The sequence below is a fragment of the Botryllus schlosseri genome, chromosome 3, assembly GCF_051294905.1.
Source record: "Botryllus schlosseri isolate E-star chromosome 3, Bs_hap1, whole genome shotgun sequence".
In the NCBI taxonomy this organism is placed as follows: Eukaryota; Metazoa; Chordata; class Ascidiacea; order Stolidobranchia; family Styelidae; genus Botryllus; species Botryllus schlosseri.
Window position 1 is genome coordinate 13,303,626 of NC_137238.1, and position 7,527 is coordinate 13,311,152.

The following is a 7,527-nucleotide window of genomic DNA, read 5'->3' on the forward strand; positions in this document are numbered from 1 at the left end:
TGATGCTGAGCAATCAAAGGCCATTAACTCTGCCATTGGCAAACATCTTGTGGATATTTCCGCTTGTCATAACATTATCAAGACAACAGATTTCGCTTCGTTGGGAGGCGTCGCTCATAGACTTTCATTTGTGAACCTTGAGATCGACTTTTATTAAAATACACCACTCAAGGCTGTGTCAACAAGAGAGGTTCGTGTATCATTTTGAAATGATACATTGAGCGGTTCTTATTCGAAATTTCATGCTGGTGACCTGGTATGTTGTGATACGATTGATGATGTAGGCATACAGTATTCGTTCCAATTCTATACTAGTCGATAGCTATTACCCCTGACGAGAGTCAGCCGAACATATTCGAGTTCATTTCAATATGAATATACTATTCAATTGGATATTTTACCTGTATACTGTGCCTCAAAGAAGCTGTTGAATTGAGAGATAATATAAATTTCATATACAAATATTGAGCACGAATCTACCTAGCAATGGCGCGAATCGGTTTCTCATCCTTGGCAAAGTTAGTTGAACTGGATATTTATAGAAGAACATTCGTTATTTTGCAAATAAAAAGCGATAGCGCGTCACGCCACACCACGCCACTAGCCACGCAAAACGCGAAAAATTTTCAAAGTTTATTATTATTATTAATATGGTTAAAAGTTGTAGTGATGCTTATCTCCCTTAAGGGTCTGGTGCACCACGGTCTGAAGTTACCTACTGGTATAAGTACCCTTGCAGTGTATTTCAATCTCGTCTATATACGTTCAAATCTTAAAGGATTCTACGACATGATAGCACGAATTCACCCACAGGGGTTAATAGCTCGGGCTGGACTAATAGGTTATAAGTCGTGAATGGGATGTCATGATTACGGCATGACTCAATGAGAAAGGACCGTTGAAAATCGTATCTTGCACAATTCCGTAGAAAATGGTCGACAGTTTCGGCGATATTACAATGGAGACATAGCGGAGTATCTGAACATCCTATTTTGAACGAATGGGCGTTAAGCCTACAATGGCCGGAGCGCAAACGGAACATGATCACCTCGAATTGCCGACATGCATGCTTTGACGGGAATTTATTTGAAATGCAACTATGGAAACGCTTATAATGCTTATAATCAATGTTCCCACTAAGCTGCGCATGTGCGCAAATGCGCAGTGCTGAATCGGTCTCTGCGCACAAAAAATCAGAAAGGATGTTTTTTTTCTAGCTGTTGCGCACTGTTGTCCAATGGACCACGCAGGCGCGCAGATTCGTGAAAATTAAGATGGAACATTGCCAGGGCCAAATAGTGCTATCACTGAAGTCAGAAACCGAGGTACAAGTGCGCCCCGCAAAGGTAACTATTGCGCTCCGTGAAGAAATTAGAGTTCACAATCACCTGCGCCTCACGGAAGATATTTCTTTTGGTGTGGTATCGTACACGTGAGCGATACTGATATCATTTCAATAGCGCATTATTTTCTGGGAATGGCGAAATAACATGGTTTAACAAAGTTATAAATAACAATGGGCTAGCTCGAAGTTAATCTGCGAGAAACTAACGAATGATAGTCTTCTTCGCGTGGCATGAACATTGCGTAAGATTTACTCAGGACCGTAACTTTCGCACCCCAAACCCCCAATTGGAGGGGCCGAGCTCGAAGGGGGTCCAAAATTATTTCGAGAATTAACATAAGTTTGAAATTTTTTGAAATTTTTCATAAATTTTTTTTTCGCGCTACGCGCGTTTTATTATTGTAAGATATCTTATTATTGGGTACCCTTTCCCAGCAGAAATTAGGCATGATTTATAGATATGGGCACTTAGGCATCGGCCATTACCGCACCATGACGCGCCAAGACATATGAAGTTAACGGCTATATGAAACATGCGAATCCAAGAAGTGCGCCAGAACAATCAGCAGCGAGAAAACCGTGGGTGAAAAAGACTGCCCCGGTGCTGACCGAAAACTTCGATATATACAAATATATGTGTAATTGTCCATGTCCATAGGCGCCTAAATGGCTGGCGCCGAATGTTTCTGTCCTGGCGATCCGAGTCCCACAACAAGACAAATGCCATATCGAGGGAACATTGTTTTCCAGTTAAGAAATACCAATTTGAAATCGTGTAAGTCTTTTACTTTGGTACGTTTTGGCGATTTCAATATCTTTTGACATAGCAGATAGGCCGCAGTGGTTCTTAACCTTTTTTCCTCCAGCGCCCCCTTTCAAAAATTATCGTGCTCCAGCGCCCCCCAACCGCATATTGTAAGGAATGTAATAAAGAAAATGAGTATGAGGGAGGGCCGTAACAGCACTTCGTCATTCCCCCTAAAAATGATTGCCTTGCGCACCCATAGCGTGATAAACCAAACTTCCGAGGCCTTCGTCTCCAAGAACCCCGTAGCGTGATTTCGATGGTCAGCAAAGTTTGTGTGGCATGGTCGCCCTAGGTAACAAATCCTTCTATAATGCATGAATGAATAGGTGGTAATTACATATATAAGTCGCTATAAACTTTTTATCCTCTCAGCCCACGTAATCAGATTTACCAGCAGTAGCGAAGATTGAGCAGTTGTATGGGAAGATGGAGGGCACGTAATTGATAATTAAACATAAACGGGCGTGCCCGTAGGTAAAATTAATTCGTTACCAGGGCCGTAACAGCACTTCGTCAGCCCCCCCCAAAAACGTTGGTCTTAGCCCGCCCCCATCGGGTGATAAACCAAACTTCCGGGGGCTTCGCCCCCAGACCCCCTTTCGGCTATCCACTATTTGCTGATACTAGTCATCTACATTGGGTGTCAATTTACTGAGCCAGGTATTCCCGCCTAGACGCGCGAAGCGCGAAAAATTTCAATAATTAATGATTGAATTGGTAAATATGATCGGGAATTGCATGTATATTGATATCAAATTTTATTCTCTCTCTGCTCACGTAAACAAATTTACCGGTAGAGCTGAGTGATGTGTGATTGAAAAGGTAGGACCCCTCAACCTCAATAATAATTATACATCTTCGGGCGTATACCCGTTGGCAGGAACGAAACGGCACTTCGTCAGGCCCCCCGAAAAAACTTGGGTCTTGGGCTCCCATAGGGTAATAAACCGACCGCCCCCATCACGTTGTTCGTTTTGACACGAAATCAGCTGTACTGTTTAGCGAGCCAGTGCGAAGTGCGAATACTTTCGATAATTCTTGATAAAATCGGTCAGTAAGATCGGGAATTTCATATATGTTGCTATTAATTTCTTGTCCTCTCTGCTCACGTTACCATATTTACCGGTAGAGCTGAGTGAGGTGCAATGTTCCGTCTAAGCTGCTCACGTGCGCAGTTCTGACATGGTATCTGTGCACAGAAAATCTACGTTGCGCACAACTAATCCGAAGTTTTGACCTTTTTTTAGTCGTTACCCACTGTTGTTCAAGGGTCTGCGCAGTGAGTTTATTGAGTGTGCGCAGACTCATCAAAACGTGGAGCGAACAATGTGAGGTGTCTTGGAAACTGTAGGGCCCGTAACTAATAATTAAACATATTCGGGCGGGCGAACCCGTTGGTATGACTTCGTTGCATGATGTTATTTCGTGACCTCCTGTCTGCTATATCAAAAAATATAGAATCGCCCACCAGGGATATCGCCCAACAAGAATATCTAGATTTAGGTATCCCTGTCGCCCAATCGTACTAAACTAAAAGACGAACACGATTTCAAATTGGTATTTCTTCACTGGCATATAATTTTTCCCTGCCGGATGGAATTCATCTTCTGGGGTTCAGATTGCAAACGCAGGAATATTCGGTGCCAGTCATTTAGGCGCCCATGGATAATTAAACCTATATGTCTTTTGTAGGCTATATATAACGGTGTTCATTTTCTCTGAATACTCATTAAGGATATGTCCTACCACCACATCATCTACTGCGAAGCCATTTTTCTCCAGCGCCCCCCATACCGCCCCCCTGAGCCCAGCTCCTCCCATATCGCCCCCTGAGCGTTTCCGCCCCCTGGGGGGCGCTGGAGGCAAGGTTAAGAACCACTGAGATAGGGGGTCACGAAATAGCATCATGTAAAGAAGTCATTATTTCAACGAGTACGCCCGAAGATGTTTTATTATTATTTAGAGGGCCTATCTATTCCAACACACCTTACTGGATCAGCTCTACCGGTAAATCTGATTATGTGAGCAGGAAGAGGATAAAAATTGATAGCAATATATATGCAATTCCCGATCATATTGGCCGATGCAATCATGAATTATCGAAATTTTTTCGCGCCTAGCGCGTTTAGGGACACTACTACTAAATGAGCACCAAATGTACGTGATAAGTACCGGAAGAAGCCTAGAGCCGTAGGGGTGTCTGGGGGGCGAAGCCCCCCAGTAGTTAATTTTATCATTCTATTGGAGGGTGGTTGCGCACTGTTGTCCGAGGGCCTGCGCAGTGAGTTAGCGTGTTTGCGCAGACTCTTGAAAAATTAGAGGGAACATTGCTTATAATGCAAAGTTTATAAATCAACTAACTCAATGTTAGTATTACTTGAGTATATTGAGGTCTATTGTATACCGCCTGCAGGGCTCAGTTTGCAAGGACAGTACTGTATGATATCTGGACACATTCACAGCGAAGGTGTCCCCTAATATGCGACAATCATTCTGTGCCTACGTTTCATCGTCGACGATCGTTCTGCGAGCGCAAACGCAAAAAGACTTTCTCTCGTAATTGGTAATATGGTTACACCAAATCGGGTAAATTAGGCATTTTTTCCTTTTCAGGAGGGGTACCAACAGTGCTGGCCCAACGATTGGTGGGGCCTGGCCGAGACTTCCGGGGGATCATGATCACGCGGAGCATGAAGTAAAACCACGGAGAGCCCTTGTGGTGTTCTGTGCCTTCACTTATTTCTTGAGATATGCAACGCGCAAATTTTCTTACTGTAGAAGCAAACCATCCCAGCAGGCTTACAATATATAATTTATGTACCAAAATCGCGAGTATAAATGTCATGAAAAGACACTAGGATTACGTGTGTAGTCGCGCAGTGCGCGAAAATATTGCCCCTTTAATAGATTTCATCGAAAATGTTGGTAGTTTCACATATTATTGTCAAAAATTCATTAATTCTCAGCTCACGTGATCAGATTAACCCGTAGAGCTGATGGAGGGTGTTTTCGAAAATATTGGGTACAATATTAATGATGATGCATCCTGCGGTTCCTATTAATCACTTAGTTGCATGTTGTTATTTCTTGGCCTCCCATCAGGATTGTTTGTATTATTATTAATAATATTTTATTACACATCAATGACAGTGGTGATAATCGCCTGTTTAGAATTCGTGCGCCACGACAGTGCATTTCCTAAAGTTTAGTATTTTTGCTTTGGGTAATGAGGACGACTTTTGCTTGCACGCGCACTCCCAATCTTCATTCTCTCTCGCTAACGTGCGTCCACTTTCAGGACTTTGCTGCTGACTTTGAAGCTCGGTTAACTCTTCTTCTGAGCTTTTCATGACGCTACGTTAACAGGGGGTCGGCGACGAGGAGCCTAGATAAACCTCCGACACATAGAAACATGGCAGAGCCGAGACTAGAACCAGCAACAATTGGTTACATAATGACGACCGCCAACACACGCTAATTTAAATATGTGTAGAAGATCGCAAAATTATGGTTATGCGGCTGAATGAGGCCGTACGTCCGCAGGTTGAGCACCCCTGACGTAGCCGAAATAAGGATGGACATTTGAGCAAGGCTGCAACGTATAGTAAATGATAATACGAATAAGGGCTCGAGGTTACTGGACCACCATCGCAAACTCGCAAACTCGCAAACTCGACCCCGTGGCTGCGTAAGTAGGCTATGTATTCTGCACTATTCATAAGCTGGCCGCAGGAAGCACAAATTCAAAATGTCCGAGATTTAGCGGTGATTTCCTCGAGAATCATCAGACAAATATCGCAAGCTGAACACATGCTACCTCCACCCTGCTCTACTCGAAAAGGTAGTAATAAGTCCATTACCAAAGGTTGAATGATGAGAAACATTTGCTTATGACATCACACTGTACGACATTACACATCCAGTCATTCTGTTTTGAAGCATAAACTGGCGTATTTTGTGATAGCTATAGTCATCGTATCATCGGTTTATCATAATGTGGATTTGGTACACCGCTGTACACCCCATCCGAGTGGCACACCCTTTGAAAATTCTGGTACACCCTAGGGTGTACGACAACCCCGGTTGAAGAGCATTGGTTGATTGTATCAACTAATTCGTGTGATTGGGGTCGAGACTACTGTATATCTTGTTTATGGGGTAATATTGGTAGCAAGTATGGAAACCCGTGCTCAATATCAATGTAACAATAGTCAGAAGTCGAAAATCCTCGTCAAAATTGCTGGCAAATCGACGGAAGATATTGATTAAGGGATGATTGTAACATTTAATTGCTTCAATCGATACATTGACGTTTACAAAGTCTCCATGTACTTCGGCATTGTGGTATCATGTGACCTGAGTCGTCGCTAGGTGTCGTGTAACATATTATGTCATTTAATCGAAATGTAGGGTTAGAATTAGCAAGCACACGACGTCATAGGTTCACGCTCGCGTTCACACAGCACCTTTCAAAAAGAAGCGTCGAAGATTTCCCTCCTGAACGTCGCTGAGATTACATCAAATTTACAGCCAAAGCGCAGAGATATACTAGAATCTAGATCAGTAGTTCTTAACCTTGCATCCAGCGCCCCCCTGTTGGGCGATTCTATATTTTTTGATATAGCAGACAGGAGGTCACGAAATAACATCATGCAACGAAGTCATACCAACGGGTTCGCCCGCCCGAATATGTTTAATTATTAGTTACGGGCCCTACAGTTTCCAAGACACCTCACATTGTTCGCTCCACGTTTTGATGAGTCTGCGCACACTCAATAAACTCACTGCGCAGACCCTTGAACAACAGTGGGTAACGACTAAAAAAAGGTCAAAACTTCGGATTAGTTGTGCGCAACGTAGATTTTCTGTGCACAGATACCATGTCAGAACTGCGCACGTGAGCAGCTTAGACGCAACATTGCACCTCACTCAGCTCTACCGGTAAATCTGGTAACGTGAGCAGAGAGGACAAGAAATTAATAGCAAAATATATGAAATTCCCGATCTTACTGACCGATTTTATCATGAATTATCGAAAGTTTTCGCACTTCGCACTGGCTCGCTAAACAGTACAGCTGATTTCGTGTCAAAACGAACAACGTGATGGGGACGGTCGGTTTATCACCCTATGGGAGCCCAAGACCCAAGTTTTTTCGGGGGGCCTGACGAAGTGCCGTTTCGTTCCTGCCAACGGGTATACGCCCGAAGATGTATAATTATTATTGAGGTTGAGGGGTCCTACCTTTTCAATCACTCAGCTCTACCGGTAAATTTGTTTACGTGAGCAGAGATAGGATAAAATTTGATATCAATATACATGCAATTCCCGATCATATTTACCAACTCAATCAATAATTATTGAAATTTTTCGCGC

General features: G+C 43.2%; 1 long non-coding RNA gene across 1 annotated transcript in view; it reads left to right on the top strand.

The window, feature by feature from the left end:
- The window catches only part of LOC145434923 (uncharacterized), a 310,059-nt gene that overhangs the window by 109,305 nt on the left and 193,227 nt on the right, over positions 1 to 7,527 (top strand). The gene's annotated exons all lie outside the window — the stretch shown is intronic.